Below are 15,579 nucleotides of genomic sequence, written 5' to 3' on the forward strand. Positions count from 1 at the left end.
TTTGTCAAATTTCCTGTTGAATCTCTTTTCATTCCTCGGGTTTCCACAGCAGTTCATGGCAGTGAACAGCACTAAATTCATGCTTTGCATGAGAATAGTCACGTTTATTTGCAGCCTTCACCCGGATGGCTTCACTGGGCGCTCCCTGTTCAGGAGAAGTCCATGCAGAAATGCTAGGCAATGTCACTTCAGTACCTGGAAAGGATCGTGTCACCCTGCACCCAGGAACAAACAGGTTGTGAGATAAATGGGAGGAAATGTCCTGCATGTGGGGAAGAAATCCAACTGCTGGATGTGGAAAGCCCTGCAAGGCGTTGTAAATCCTGTCGTGGGAAATGTCTGTGGTGGTGAATGGAAGAGGGACAGGGAGAAGGTTCAGACGCTGGATCATTTGGTTGCTTGTTGACTCTGTTTTGGAATTTTTCAAGCAGCCTTCTCCAAGACACTCCCTGGTTCCCTTCACCCCAAGGACTGTTCCCACTATGGGAGAGGCTACACCAAGCCTGGTCCCCTGTGTCTCCAGCACTGCCCACCGGACTTTGCATCTCCCCGTCCTCCCACATGCCCTTGGGCATCCCACAGGGCAGGAAACTCACCCCCTCAGGGACATGCTGTAAAAACACCTCTCAGCTGGGCTGCAATGCAGTCCTTGCTTTATTTCGGATAACAGCCTCCCCTGCAAAATGGGATAGGTGTGTCCTAGAGCTGTAAGGATCCTGCAGCGGTCCAGGAGGGGAGCCAGGCCAGCTCCCGTGTGGTGCGTCTGTACCGATGGGACAGCTCTGAAAGGTGTGGGCACAAGTCAGGCACTGCTGGGCTGGCCTTGGAGCTGGAGATCAGTATTCAGCCTGCTTTTATTTAGCAGTTTACAGATAGACGGTGTTGCTTCTGTTTGGCCGCTGAAAGGGCATCTCTGGAGTCCTAGAGAGCTTCACAACAGAAGAGGCATACCCTGCCTCTGCTTTGACTCAGTCTTTTGCATTAAGTATAGTTCACTTTGAAATCAGTCGTTCTTTTTAGTCACTTTTCTCCTAAATATACAAGGCATAAAATGAAAAATAGCTTGGTAGGTGGAGGCCATTAATCCAATCCGCCCGTCGTAAATAAAAACTGCTGACCATTAGTACATAATTAAATGGAAATGGAAATGGATTTAGCCAAAGCTGACCAGTCAGTAAGAGAAATACCCCATTCACATCTCGGTGACTGCAGAGTACCTGTATTTCGTGACAGGGATCAAAGCAATGCAGTATGCTTTTTCTTTTTTTTTTTTTTTTTGGTGTACTCGCTGGGAAACCACCGGCCTGCAAGAGTTGCTAGTGCCATCTCGTGGCTTTCATGCACACGAGTGTCAGCGCAAGGAGCTGCCAGCCTCGGGTGGGTGACAACCCCACAGCACCCGGTGGGTGACCCTGCGGGCCCTGACCCTCTGCCCTCCGCGCCCCACGGCTGCGCTTTATCACCCTCCCTTCCATCACGAAGCTGGGCTACGGAATAACCCAACGGCTTGATGATGACGCAACGCCTCGTTTTGCTGCACTGGAGCTGCAGGCGAGGAAGAGGCTGCAGCCCGTGGGGCGACCGCTCAGGATGGGGCCGAGCATCTGCTGCGAACAAGCCCTTGAGCACAACGTGGGAAGCCGGCTGGCTGTCACAAAGTCCCCTATTTACTTTGATGGAAATTTTAGCCCTCCTGGTACAGAGATAATCTGCTAAGTATGACCCAAGTCCTGCCAAGACAATGCTTCTTGTTAGGTTAGCGGTGCCACCGGAGCGCTCCGGCTCCTTAGGTGTAATGCACTCGGTGACAGGGCCTCCCAAAACTGATACAGCTTAAGAATGCAGCACATAATACCAATTTTATAATTCCTCCTACTTCAGTGAATCAGCAGCCGTCTTTTTGTAGTTCACATGTGCTATTGCATGGACAGATTTTTTATTTTTTTTTTTTTTTAACTGGATTGTGATTAGGAGCAGGTGGGGTTTTTCACATGGTTTGCCATGACATGGCTGTGACTCCCACTTTTTCCTACTCTGGGTTGGTTTTTTTCGGTCACAAGAAAGCAAAGCTTTAATTAATTACTTGGTGGGTCTGCTCATGGCTTTTGACTAGTTGCCAGCGTTCCCTTGTTGTGCCATGTAAACCCACAGAAATGCAGCCTCTGCCCTGAAGTTTCTCTCCCCGCAGTTTGCTGCCTTGCTTTCTTTTAAGAGCTGGTTGCTCTGTGGTTTTTCCCACAGGAGGGGTGAGGATGCTCGTTCCCACCCTGCCACGTTTCTGAAGACCGCGCAGAAGCTTTGAAGAAAGGCATTTTTGGGGCTGCCTATGGCAGCAATAGGCACAGCTGCTGCTGGGGCCCCCGCTGCCGCCCGCCTGGGTGGGAAATGGGGAGGCGAGAGCTGGCCGTGAGGTCGGGGGGAGCTGGGACAAGCCGAAGGGCCGGAGAGAATCAGAACGATAGGATCCAGCCGTGACCTCCCTCCTGTTCTCTAGCCCCAGGCGGTGCACCAGTTCCAGGCATGCAGGGCCATGCGAGACCCCCCCCTTCAAGGCATCGGGGGGAGATGTGGGGGTGGTGGAGGGCAGCCGCCAGCCCCAGGGACTAAGGGTGCTGAAGCTGTCAGGTTGCCAACAGAGCCCGAGCAGGGAGAGTGTTTTCCAGGTTTCCAGGACAACCTTTGCTCTGAGCTGAGGGGCTGGTTTGCTGTTTCCACACCTTCCTTCACAGATGAGTTCCCTCGGATGCTCGCTGCCTGTCCCCACAGACCCTCCTCTTCCCTGTCCTTCCCTTCCTTCCCTTAATCTTCCCTTCTTTATTCTTTGTCTTCCCATCCAGCTCTTCTCTGCGTGGGGAGGCTCCTTGTCTGTTAGACATACCAGCTCACCGGGACGTGCCTTTTCTGATGCTGCAGTTTTCAGTAGGTGGTCCAAAGAGAACCTGGCTGCTCTCTGGAGTGACAGCTAGCTTGCAGCCTGCCACAAAAATGAATAGCATAGCAAGGTGGAACAGATTTTTGCCCCAGGCCTTCTGTGCTGATGTGTTAAGTTTGGCAGCATCATTTGGAGAAGTGAATTAATCTTATTGGAGTTGTGTACAAAAGGCGGGGGGGGGGGGGGAGGATGTGTGAATCCATGTTGATTATTTTGAAGCCATAAACAAGTGGCATCAGAAAAGAATTTGACAACCATATGGACTTTCAGAAGTGTGAAATCTTCTGAAAATGATATGCAATCTTGTAAAGACTGGCATGAAATAAAAGACTTGAGATGTGGATGGATGAGAAGTATAGAGAAGGACTGCAATCTGTGATACAGGAGTTAAGATTCTGGGTACAAGGAAAGAATGCTATATAGAAAAAAGTATATAAATTAATTTCAATTAAATGAAGTTACATAGGAGAATTCTCCCAAAGGTGATAGGAATAAGTCAGCCCTATTTCTTATTGCTGGTTCTTAGAACTAGGCTCTTCTTTAGGGAACTGCAGTCTCAGGGACTGAGCAAGAACTTTGCTGTGAAAATAACCATTGTTTTCCTAGGAAGCTTCACTGAAGATGCCACATGCAATCTGGATTTTGCACAGGGCAAAAACTACAGGTATAATAGAGCAGGTCCTGCTGAAGGGCACTGTATTGGGTCTGGCTGAGATGGAGTTAATACTCCCCATGGCAGCCCTCATAGCACTGTGCTCTGCATCAGTAGCTAGAAAGGTGTTGATAGCACACCAGTGTTTTGGCTACAGCTGAGCAATGCTGGCACAGCATCAAGGCTGTCTCTCCAACATTTTTGCCCCCCCCCCAATGGCAGGCTGGGGCAGGGCAAGATCTTGGGAGGGGACATAACCAGGACAGCTGACCTAAACCAACCAAACAGATATTCCATACCATATGACGTCAGCTCAGATATAAAAGCTAAGTAAAGGGAGACGGAAGAGGGGGGGCATTTTGTCTTCCGGAGCAACCACTACGCGTACTGAAGCCCTGCTTCCCGAGAAGTGGCTAGACATCGCCTGCTGATGGGAAGTAGAGAATAACATCATTTGTTTTTTTTCTTTGCTTTCGCGCGCGCAACCTTTGCTATCACTTTATTAAACTGTCCTTATCTTGACCCACGAGCCTTTTGTTATATTTTCTCCCCCCCGTCCAGCTGAGGAGGGGGAGTGATAGAGCGGCTTTGGTGGGCACCTGGCATCCAACCAGGGTCAACCCACCACAGTCCTTTTTGGCGCCCAACGTGGGGCACGACAACGGCAGTTTTGCATTAAGTGTTCTATAGCTAGTTATTAAGTGGCAAGCTCCTGTGCAGGTCACGGAGCTTGTTAGCTGCTTGCTTATCTCTAGCTTGCTGAGTTTGGGAACATGTTAATGCAAATAATGGCTGCGTGCTTTGTCCTGGCACTGATGGCTTTGTTTTGCTGTGGTAGCTATCTTGTGGGGAGAATGAAGGAACGCGGGAACGTGCTAATACAAATAATGTCTATGTGCTTTGTCCTGGCACTGATGGCTTTCCTGTGTTGTGGGAGCTATCTTGTGGAGGAGATGAGGGAACACATCTCCCTCTCCCTACCAGGCATTGATGTGAATGGTTTTATTATGCAGGCTCCCGAGGTCCTTGTTCACCCTTATGTAAGCTGTTTAATACTAATAATTAATACTGGTGGCATATTATGGGTATTGTGGAATCTGGTCTCGTCCTGGTATAAGAGAAGGCAAGTTTTAGGTGAGGCAATACTTAAATGTGCCCTCAAGCGACCAGTGCCTGGGTGGCAGGGTATATGGAAGGATTTGGGCAGATTCCTAGGACGGTTATCACCTCCCATAATCTGGGATTTTACATCTGAACAGGCAAGTAACCCTGGCAAACTGACGCGCCACCTGATAGAAGGGTGCCTTGCCTATCCCAATGAAAACCAGCAGCTTCTCGCACTGTACTGGGGCCTGGCCTATGCCTACCGAGCCATAGTTCAACACTGTCAGAGGACCATGGTTGAGGCAGGGACCCAGACTGCATCTGAGGACACCATGCTCGAGATAGGGACCCAAACAACAACAACTACAGTAATTGCCCCAGTAGTGAAAAGGAAGCAGTGGACAAGGAGATCAACGGGTCCATACCATCGATTAGTGAGAGAAGAAGAAGAAGAAGAGGAAAGGCTTGATCTAGAAGCTGGTCCTTCGGTAAGGAAATTGGAGGAAGGAGTGAGGGAACTTAAACAGGAAGCGGAAACTACCCGGTCCCTGACGTCCTCAGAACTTCGGGACTTGCGGAAAGATTACAGCCGCCAGCCAGGTGAGCGGATTGCTGCCTGGCTGCTCCGATGCTGGGATAATGGGGCTGATAGTCAGCAACTGGAAGGCAAGGAAGCCCAACAGCTGGGATCCCTCGTTAGAAACCGGGGAATTGAAAGAGGAATTGGAAAAGAGGCAGCAGTTTGCAGTCTCTGGAGCCGGCTTCTCTCAAGTGTGAGGGCAAGATATCCATTCAAGGAAGATCTTGTGAATTCCTCAGAAAAGTGGACTACCGCAGATGAAGGCATCCAGTACCTGAGAGAGTTAGCGGTGGTGGAAGTCATCTACAGTGATCTAGATGATGAGGAAGTCTCCAAAGATCCAGAGGATGTCCTGTGCACACGGGCCATGTGGCGAAAGGTGATTCAAGGTGCCCCAGCATCGTATTCTAACAGCTTGGCAGCAATGTATTGTCCAGATATGGAAACACCAACTGTGGAGAAAGTGTCGTCTTGGCTCCAAAACTTTGAGGAAAATCTCTGTGTTTCCTCATCCCTACAGGACAGTGCCTTGGCTGTTAGGGATGCTCCAAGAAATCAGTCCTCTCCTGCCCCAGTCAGAGGGAAAGGGAGCCTAAGGCGTATGCCACGTGGTACACTCTGGTTCTTCCTGCGTGACCAAGGGGAGGACATGAGGAAGTGGGATGGTGAACCCACCTTTAAGCTGGAAGCCCGTGTGCGTGAACTGAGAGGGAAGACAGCTGTTAAGAAGGGGTCACCCAAGAAGAAGGCTGTCAGCGTAGTTGCTGTAGAGGCCCAAGAAAGCACTCAGCGATCCTCCAGGCATAGAAGAACTGAAACTACCTCCCTTGATTCTGGTGAGGGGACTTCTGGTCTGGTACCGCAAGGATCGGACAGTGAATATTCTGATGAGGAACAGCAATAGAGGGTCCCTGCCTTCGGCCAGGAGGAGGAAAGGGATGACCGGATATACTGGACTGTGTGGATTCGATGGCCTGGCACATCAGACCCACAGAAGTATAAGGCTTTGGTAGACACTGGTGCACAGTGTACACTGATGCCATCGGGATACAGGGGCACGGAACCCATCTGGATCTCTGGAGTGACAGGGGGATGCCAAGAATTGACTATACTGGAGGCTGAAGTGAGCTTGACAGGGGACAAGTGGGAAAAGCACCCCATTGTGACCGGCCCAGAGGCCCCTTGTATCCTTGGCATTGACTACCTCAAGAGAGGGTACTTCAAGGACCCAAAGGGGTACCGATGGGCTTTTGGTGTAGCCACTATAAATGCAGAGAAGATCAAACAGCTATCTACTCTGCCTGGCCTCTCGGAAGATCCCTTCATTGTGGGATTGTTGCAAGTTGAAGAACAACAGGTGCCAATCGCTACCAGGACGGTGCACCGTCGGCAATATCGGACAAACCGAGACTCCCTGGCTCCCATCCATGAGCTGATTCATCACCTAGAGAGCCAAGGAGTCATCAGCAAGACTCATTCACCTTTTAATAGTCCTATATGGCCAGTGCAAAAGTCTGATGGAGGGTGGAGGTTAACAGTAGATTATCGCGGCCTGAATGAAGTGACACCGCCACTGAGTGCTGCTGTACCAGACATGTTAGAGCTCCAATATGAACTGGCATCAAAGGCAGCCACGTGGTATGCTACAATTGATATTGCCAATGCATTTTTCTCCATTCCTTTGGCAGCAGAGTGCAGGCCACAGTTTGCTTTCACATGGAGAGGCGTCCAATACACCTGGAATCGACTGCCCCAGGGGTGGAAGCACAGTCCTACCATTTGTCATGGATTAATCCAAACAGCACTGGAACAAGGCGAAGCCCCTGAACATTTACAATACATAGATGACATCATCGTGTGGGGCAATGAGGCAGAAGAAGTGTTTGAGAAGGGGAAAAGAATAATTCAGATTCTTCTGAAAGCTGGTTTCGCCATAAAGAAAAGCAAGGTCAAGGGACCTGCACAGGAGATTCAGTTCTTGGGAATAAAATGGCAGGATGGACGCCGTCATGTCCCTATGGATGTGGTTAACAAGATAGCATCTATGTCTCCACCAGCTAACAAGAAAGAAACACAAGCTTTCCTAGGCCTTGTGGGGTTCTGGAGAATGCATATTCCAGGTTACAGTCAGCTTGTGAGCCCTCTCTATCGAGTAACGCGGAAAAAGAACTATTTTGAATGGGGCCCTGAACAACAACAAGCCTTTGAGCATATCAGACAAGAAATAGCTCGTGCAGTAGCTCTTGGGCCTGTCCGGACAGGACCAGATGTGCAAAATATACTCTACACTGCAGCTGGGGATCATGGTCTCACCTGGAGCCTGTGGCAGAAAACACCAGGAGAAACCCGAGGTCGACCATTAGGGTTTTGGAGCCGGGGGTACCGAGGATCAGAAGCCCACTACACCCCGACTGAAAAAGAGATACTAGCAGCATATGAGGGGGTTCGAGCCGCTTCAGAAGTTGTTGGTACAGAAGCATATCTCCTCTTGGCACCACGATTGCCCGTGCTACACTGGATGTTCAAAGGAAACATCCCCTCTACACATCATGCAACCAGCGCTACATGGAGTAAGTGGATAGCATTGATCACGCAACGGGCTCGACTGGGGAAATCTAACCGCCCAGGAATTCTGGAAGAGATCATGGACTGGCCAGAAGGCAGAGATTTTGGAGCATCACCTGAGGAGGTGGCTCGTGCCCAAGAGGCACCACCATATAATGAGTTACCAGAAGACGAAAGGTGTTATGCTTTGTTTACTGATGGATCCTGTCGTGTGGTAGGGAACCATCGGAAGTGGAAAGCTGCTGTGTGGAGTCCCACACGCCAAGTCGTTGAGGCCACTGAAGGAGAAGGCGAGTCAAGTCAGTTTGCAGAAGTGAAAGCCATCCAACTAGCCCTAAACATTGCTGAACGAGAAAAATGGCCGGTACTCTACCTCTATACTGACTCCTGGATGGTGGCTAATGCCCTATGGGGGTGGCTACAGCAGTGGAAGAAGCCCATGGAATATCTATCTCTTAAAGGACAGGGGATAGTAATTAATAAGAATGTATAAATCCGTACGTTGGGTATAAAAGTGGTTTAAGTATGTAGTCTCAGTTGTAAGTGTTGGTGAGAAAGGATTTCAGTAATGAGAATTAAATACAATAGTATGGTTAGAAGATATCTGTATTAAGTTATGTGGAACCTGAGCAGGACGCAAATGGTATGGAATAAGGGGTGGAGATTGTATTGGGTCTGGCTGAGATGGAGTTAATACTCCCCATGGCAGCCCTCATAGCACTGTGCTCTGCATCAGTAGCTAGAAAGGTGTTGATAGCACACCAGTGTTTTGGCTACAGCTGAGCAATGCTGGCACAGCATCAAGGCTGTCTCTCCAACATTTTTGCCCCCCCCCCAATGGCAGGCTGGGGCAGGGCAAGATCTTGGGAGGGGACATAACCAGGACAGCTGACCTAAACCAACCAAACAGATATTCCATACCATATGACGTCAGCTCAGATATAAAAGCTAAGTAAAGGGAGACGGAAGAGGGGGGGCATTTTGTCTTCCGGAGCAACCACTACGCGTACTGAAGCCCTGCTTCCCGAGAAGTGGCTAGACATCGCCTGCTGATGGGAAGTAGAGAATAACATCATTTGTTTTTTTTCTTTGCTTTCGCGCGCGCAACCTTTGCTATCACTTTATTAAACTGTCCTTATCTTGACCCACGAGCCTTTTGTTATATTTTCTCCCCCCCGTCCAGCTGAGGAGGGGGAGTGATAGAGCGGCTTTGGTGGGCACCTGGCATCCAACCAGGGTCAACCCACCACAGGCACCATGCTGTTTCCACTGAGTTCAGTAACTAGTGTGACAGTGCCAGCTTTGTCCCCTGATGTCGACCAAAAGAGTGAACATCATCACTTCTTATCCCAGAGCTTGGGAGGTGCCAGCATTGCCCCCGAGAGGCAAGTAGGAGGACAAGAAAGCAGAATTGCAAATTTTGTAACTTTGGTGTAGAACATCTCCATACGCACTATATGTGCCTCTGGTGGGGACATCTCGGTGGGCCACAGGGCCTGAGAGAGGAAGGTGCATGATATGAAGTCACCCACGCACCGGGAAAGGAGTTAATTGCTGCTCTGCTGTCTTGGGGAAATGGGAGGTTTTGGCAGGGATAACTCATCAGGTGGGGACACGGTTGCACCATGCTGCATGAGGTCATACCTGCGAGGAGGAGAGAAACTTGGAGAAGCCTGGACTCTGTCTGGGGGACTAAGTGCCGCTCTGAGCCTCTCTACGCCCTGGCTGTTTGATGCCTTTCCCCTTCAAGTTATCACAGTGCACAATACCGCAAGACACAAACTGCAGCAAAAATCTATTCAGGTTTGATTTATGAATGGCTCTGATTTGCCTCTGATTTAAGCTTCTCCTTTGGCAGCATCCCAGGTCCAGATACTGGTTTGTAATGCTCATCACACTGTGAGAGAATGGGAAAAGTGGATGAAAGGTGAAAAACTGGAAGTGGAAAACAAACCAGCTGTGCCGTCCTAAAGAAGCAGGAACAAAAGTAAGCTGAATGATCTATCATGAGAAAACACAGATCAGGGCAAAAGCTGGCTTTCATGTATCAATAGAGATGTATGATGGAATGAAATGTCTGATGTGTGTGGAGTGGATCTGTTGGCATAGTTTGGATATTGGCTCTGATACATCAGCAGAACTTTGGCTGTGAAGTTACTGTGGTTTGAAAAGAGGAAGATGATGTTACCTGTGGATCCTGTACTGCACGTTACTGCGGCTCACCAAGGCACTGGGACCCGCTGTTCCACAAACAGCATTGGTAACAAGGTTTCAGGGGGAATATCTTCACTTTTTTTGGCCATTTCCCCCTCACCCATAATGCCCAAAGGCGTTTTCTGCTTTTCTCCAGTGTGGTTTGTATCTCAGCAGGGTACATGCTCCAGAATTGCCTACCTCTGTTTTGCTTTGCACCCAGAATGAAGAAAGCACGGAGTCTGGTACATACACAGTCCTGTAGTCTGATATTTTGGGTCACTCTCTCCGTTCTGCAATATTCCTGTTAGATCCCAATGTCTTTAAGAAGTCAGTACACACACAGAAAGGTTCACATGTATCTTAAATTTTTCCAGGTGTGTCTCCTAAGTACACCTTTTCTCTTTTTCCCCTTTCCTTTCATTAGGCCATTGCAACACCCAACAATCTTTTGTTGCTTGGTGCCATGAGCACAGTCATCAGAAAATTTAATGTCCCATGGTCTCCTTCCACCACTGAATGTGGTGTTTGAAGTTAGTCTTAGGAGGGACCAGTGAGAAAGTGTCACTGATGAGAATGTGATGAAATGCATAGAGGAACATAAGGCTCTTCCGCTATTTAAAAAGGAAACTCCTGAGAATAGTTTAAGATGTCATGATCTGTATTTTCAGACTGTGGAGTGACAGGCCTAAAGAAAAGCATATCAAGACCCTCCTTATTTCTTTATTTAATGAGGTATGGGGTTTAGCTGAGGAATTTAAATGATTGACTGATAAGTATTTGGAATTCTTGAGGGTCATAAAGATCAAGGCAAATGGATCAATCCAGGATAATTAATTTTGACATTGTGACAACTGCTAGCTCTTTTTTTTTTCCCCTAAACAAACGATGGATATTTTTTCTCTTCTTGAAACACTGAAGTAAAAGGAGGGTCTTGTTTTCCAAGGAACTGCAACATTAAATGCTCCCATATTTAACACAAACACTTACAGACAGATGTAGCTGTTCTATCTGTAAAAGAAAGAAAATATTGAAAAACAGCAATTTCTTAATTTCATGATTCATTCATTCATCAGCTAGTCCTTTGACACTTTTTCTTAATTAATAGAGTTGTTATGAGACAAAGCAGCAAGAGAGACACATTAAGCAAGGAGAAAAAAAATCCATTGAGAAATAAATGTTTTATATTTAATTACAACAGTCATGCAGTGAGCATATGTGCTATGCCACATCTCAAGCAGAATCAGCACATCGTCGTGTCCCTGAAGTCACCTTCAGAAAGAGCAATTAGCTTTGTAACAGTTTTTCTTTTCTATTACTAGTAATGTTTCTGATAAAACAAGATAGATAGTTTAACGGTTTAATTTTGTCTTCTTCCAGAACACAGATTTGCCATGTTTGTACAACCTCAGGGGTGAGGAATATAACAGCGCTGAGGGTCTCAGCTTGAAAGGCATCTCGGAACAAAAGTGCACAGGGAACAACTCCAGATGAACCACCAGCAGCCATCCTGTAGGTAATGGCACATGCCTTCTGCCTGGCTTCGCACAAGACCCTCAGCCATGTGCTGCCTCGGTCTCCCCAGAGAAAAAAATGAGTAACACTGTGTTACCGAAACTAGGTCTAATGCAGAGCCGCTTACTAGAGAGAAACCTAAACAAAACGATATTATTCTGTTAGCTGTATATTCCAGCCAACTTCGCTTTAAAGAAGGGGAAGGGAGTGCATGTTTTCTGTAAGAGCTGAGCCCACATTTGAGCCGTGAAAGCTCAGCTTGGAGCCAGCGCTCTGCTCCCGCCAGACTCCAGCTGTGTCGGCAAGAGCTCATGGCTGGATATGAAGCAGGCTGCACACTGATACAAGAGAGGGCAGCTTCCCAAAATCACTGCTACTCTGGAGATTATTTTTACTCTCTTGATCTCCAAGAACCGCTACAGCTCAGGGACAATTCTTCAGAGTTAAGGGGGCAAAAAAAGGAAGGGGATAGCAAGCAAACAAACTTCATGCTGGAAACCAGCACTTGTTCATGTGAGTACCTGCTCACCTACTATGGCTTGAGCTGGTTTTTGCCTCTCCTGTTTGGGGCTGTCTGAAGAAAGGTAAAGCCCAGGCAGTGAATCAAGCTGCTCTCAGGGGATCGGAGGTGCCGTGGTCACCACGGTATCTGAAGAACTACCACCTAGCTCTGTGGTGAATTTGCCTAATATTAGCCACTTCAGGACAGCAAGTTACTTTTCAGGATCCCATTTCTGGGAGATTTGTCCCTCCTGACCTTTGTTCTGCTGCTTCCTCCCTTTTTCCATCTGCAGGAACACCTGCAACAATATAGAGAAAAAAAAATCAATTTTAAAGTTGTTTCCATGAGCCATAAGGGTGATCCTGTCAGCCTGCCTTGAGATGATGCAGAAGTCTTGAGCGACCATCACAAATGAGGCAACATGACGGAGGCAACGGTCCAGCAGGGCTGAGGGTCTGTGAAGAGCCTGGAGGGAGCAGGGCAACAGCATTCCCTTTTGTCCAGAACCCACCATTCTAAGAAAAGTTTTATATCAACATATTAGCTCCCTATTCAAGTGCTGGTCTGGCCATTGCCACTGTCATGAAGATCAAGAGCCAGAGCTGCTAATGTCCAGCATTAGCACTGGATAGTGGTATTTTGGCTCTGTAACAAGCTTTTCTTGCCACCTTCTGTACCAAGTTTTCTCTGTTGCCTTAGCAAATAGTAGACCAGCCCTGGTAGAGCTGAGCACCATCACCTCCCGACACCAGTGGGTAGGAGGGTGCAACTGCAAATTACCCCTTGTTCCTGGGGAAATTAAATCCATGAATCACCTTCAGCTCTAACACCGCATTGCTCCTCGATCCTTGCACACTCTTTCATACCTATAGGAGGAGAAAAATGCAGCTGCCATGGGTAAGACCCATGTGCCAAAGCCCAAGAGAGCTGCCCAAGGCTCCAGTTTGTGGTGGGGGTGGGAGGGAGGGGGCTGGGAAACGGACACCAAACAGTGCCAGGCTGTCGCAGGAGAGGGGAAACTGGTGGCATGGGGCCAGCCACTCACAGGGAAGTCAGGTGGATGATTTCCTGAGCTCTTCCCTGAAAAGTAGAGGGAGAAATCTGCTTTGCCTCCTAGCGAGAAAAGCCCCTGGCTTATTCTTAGCCGCTAGCTCTCTCTCAAGCACAGCCGAGAGAGACAGGACCCTTCTTTCCAGGAGACTGATGGTACCCTCAGATACTCTGTCGGGAGAGAAAGGGTGCTCTAGCCTCAGCTGCTGCATCTCCTTGTTCAGGAACCGAATGCCAGGTCCAGGTTTGAGTTGGTAGAGACCTGCTCAGGCCTGTAAAGGATGTGTGCTAGGGCAGCTGCCTTGCTGGGAAAAGAAGAAAAGAACTGCTATAAATGCATAAATCTTTTGTAGAAAACTGTCAGCAGGAAAACAATGGTGTATGACTCGGGAGGGGGACACACATGCTCACAAAGAGTGTGATGGTTCATTTCTCAGCTACATCAGCCAGGCCACACTAAGCTGGACACCAGCAGGAGGTGCAACCCATTCACCCTGCTGTAAATCAACTTCTCAATGCTCTCTTCTGCACTGACTTTGACTAACTTCAGTTACCAGAGGGATATTTCCACTTGAAAAAGGATCCCAATGCCATTGTGAACATATTTATTGATCCACCTTTAGATCTTCTGCTTTCCCCCAGTCTTATACTTACAGCTGTAAACTAACCTTGGTTTTCCTCCAGCAGGATTCTTCGTCCCTGTGCCTGGCTGTCCCTTCAAGTCTGCTCAGCTGTCACTCACAGCACTCACAAGGACAGGCTGAGGCCATCACCTGGACCTCTTGGCAGAAATACTGGACGTCACAGTTCCTCTATGGAGACAGTAAGCCAAAGGCTTCACCTTTCCTGATGCAGGACACTGTGGGCTACCACTGATCCCACATCAGGAGGGAGGGGAGAGCAGAAGTCTGGTCTCAGGGAGGCTGTTTTGGGCTTTTGGGTCACACCAGGACACCTGGGCTGCGGTAGCCTGAGAGCTTTGCTGTGGTCTCTGTGCTTCACCCAGGTCTCCTCCGTGCCTGCAGCAGACACGTCCCTCTCCTCCCGGGTGCTCTCGCTGCCTGCGATGCCGCAGCGACACAAGGCTCTCACAGCCGCTTCTCCCCACCGCCAGCCTAAGGTTCTGCTCGTACCCACCTTGCTCACCGCTGCTGCTTGTCATTTGCTTTATGGGCTACCATGAGGCCAGGGAAGACCTTCAGCACTCTGCTTTCTGTGTTGCGAGAGGAGGGCAGAGCTCAGCTGCTCAGTAAGGGAAGAAAGACGAGAGCCATGGTGGGCTGCGCGCCAGCGAAGACACGCGCATGCTCGCTCGCACCTTCCCAAGGCTCCATCAGACATGGTGCTTGTACACAGGTCAGAAAAAGAGAGAGGACTCGTATCCACAAAGTCGTGCTCCTTTACTGCTGAAAAAGAAGAAGAAACTGTTCTGCTCTTTGGATTTTTCATGCTTTTCGCTTTCTGCCCTGTTGCAGTGCAGCACTGAGAAATGCTATCTGTAAAAAGGAAACCTCAAGAGAAAGCCGTTAGGGAGAGGTCTTCCAGTTAGTGCTTTCCCCTTTCCTTACAACTCCAGCTTCGTACAGCGGTCTCCCTGCTCCGGGCTTAAAGCCGTATCTGCCTGTAACTCACCCACGGCACAGAGCACCAGACCTCCCTCCGCGAACCACATGCACCAGCAGATAATCCAGATCAGTTTACCTCTGTGTACCTGGCAGCACGCTACTGTGCAGTGACCAAATATCAGAAGAGTTTGTGGTTAATTAGGATCAGATTAATCCCTGCTGACTGCCTGTCTCTGTGTAAAAAGGGCACTAGAGGTTGGAAAGTAATTAAGTACCTTAAACGTCTACTTGCATAATGTAAAAACCTACTGAAGATCCAGACTTTGTGCTTGAAAGTGTGGATGTGAAATTATTTACCCCTAGAGGCATTTACACATGCATCTTATCCTATCAAAGCAAGAAAATCCATTCAAAAATTTCCAGGAGGAAATGTAACAAATATTCAGCCATGGAAAATAATAAACCAGCAGCACAATGGAGACAAGACATCTACAAAAAAAAGGCCTTAGAGATTCTGAACATCATTTCCAACTTCTAAGAATTTAGTCCAGCATATGAAGTGTAATTTTTATAGCTGCAGTAAAGCTTTTTCTGGGACACAATTGTACCTAGTTTTCCATTTTATTAGTTCCTATTTATCATAAAAATACAACAGCTAATAATTAGATAGCTTCATATATACACCCAGTCAGTCTGTGGCACTCCCCATGGAGCTTCACAGAAAAGACACATTTCCTTGCTCTTATATGTTCAAATTACTTACCGCATTCCTGACACTAAAATGTAGATTATATCTTGTTGAGATGCTTAGCTATCCCTAAGCATGTAAGTGGTTATTGGACATGTCAAAATATGGAGAACTTTTGTGCTTTTCTCTTAATTTTAAATGTAATAGTATTTTTAAATGAGGAAGGACCTTGA

At 48.1% G+C, this 15,579-nt stretch overlaps 1 long non-coding RNA gene across 2 annotated transcripts; it reads left to right on the forward strand.

Annotated features, from left to right (window-relative positions):
- Positions 1-1,294: 1,294 nt before the first annotated feature.
- On the forward strand, positions 1,295-13,898 carry LOC138689122 (uncharacterized). Of its 2 annotated transcripts, none has more exons than XR_011327950.1 (3): positions 1,295-2,919; positions 11,407-11,542; positions 13,781-13,898. It is a non-coding gene; the product is annotated as an uncharacterized lncRNA (long non-coding RNA). The 2 variants fall into 2 exon arrangements; XR_011327949.1 differs by lacking the exon at positions 1,295-2,919 and adding an exon at positions 9,359-9,820.
- Positions 13,899-15,579: the final 1,681 nt, after the last annotated feature.

Source organism: Haliaeetus albicilla, chromosome 15 (genome assembly GCF_947461875.1).
Source record: "Haliaeetus albicilla chromosome 15, bHalAlb1.1, whole genome shotgun sequence".
In the NCBI taxonomy this organism is placed as follows: Eukaryota; Metazoa; Chordata; class Aves; order Accipitriformes; family Accipitridae; genus Haliaeetus; species Haliaeetus albicilla.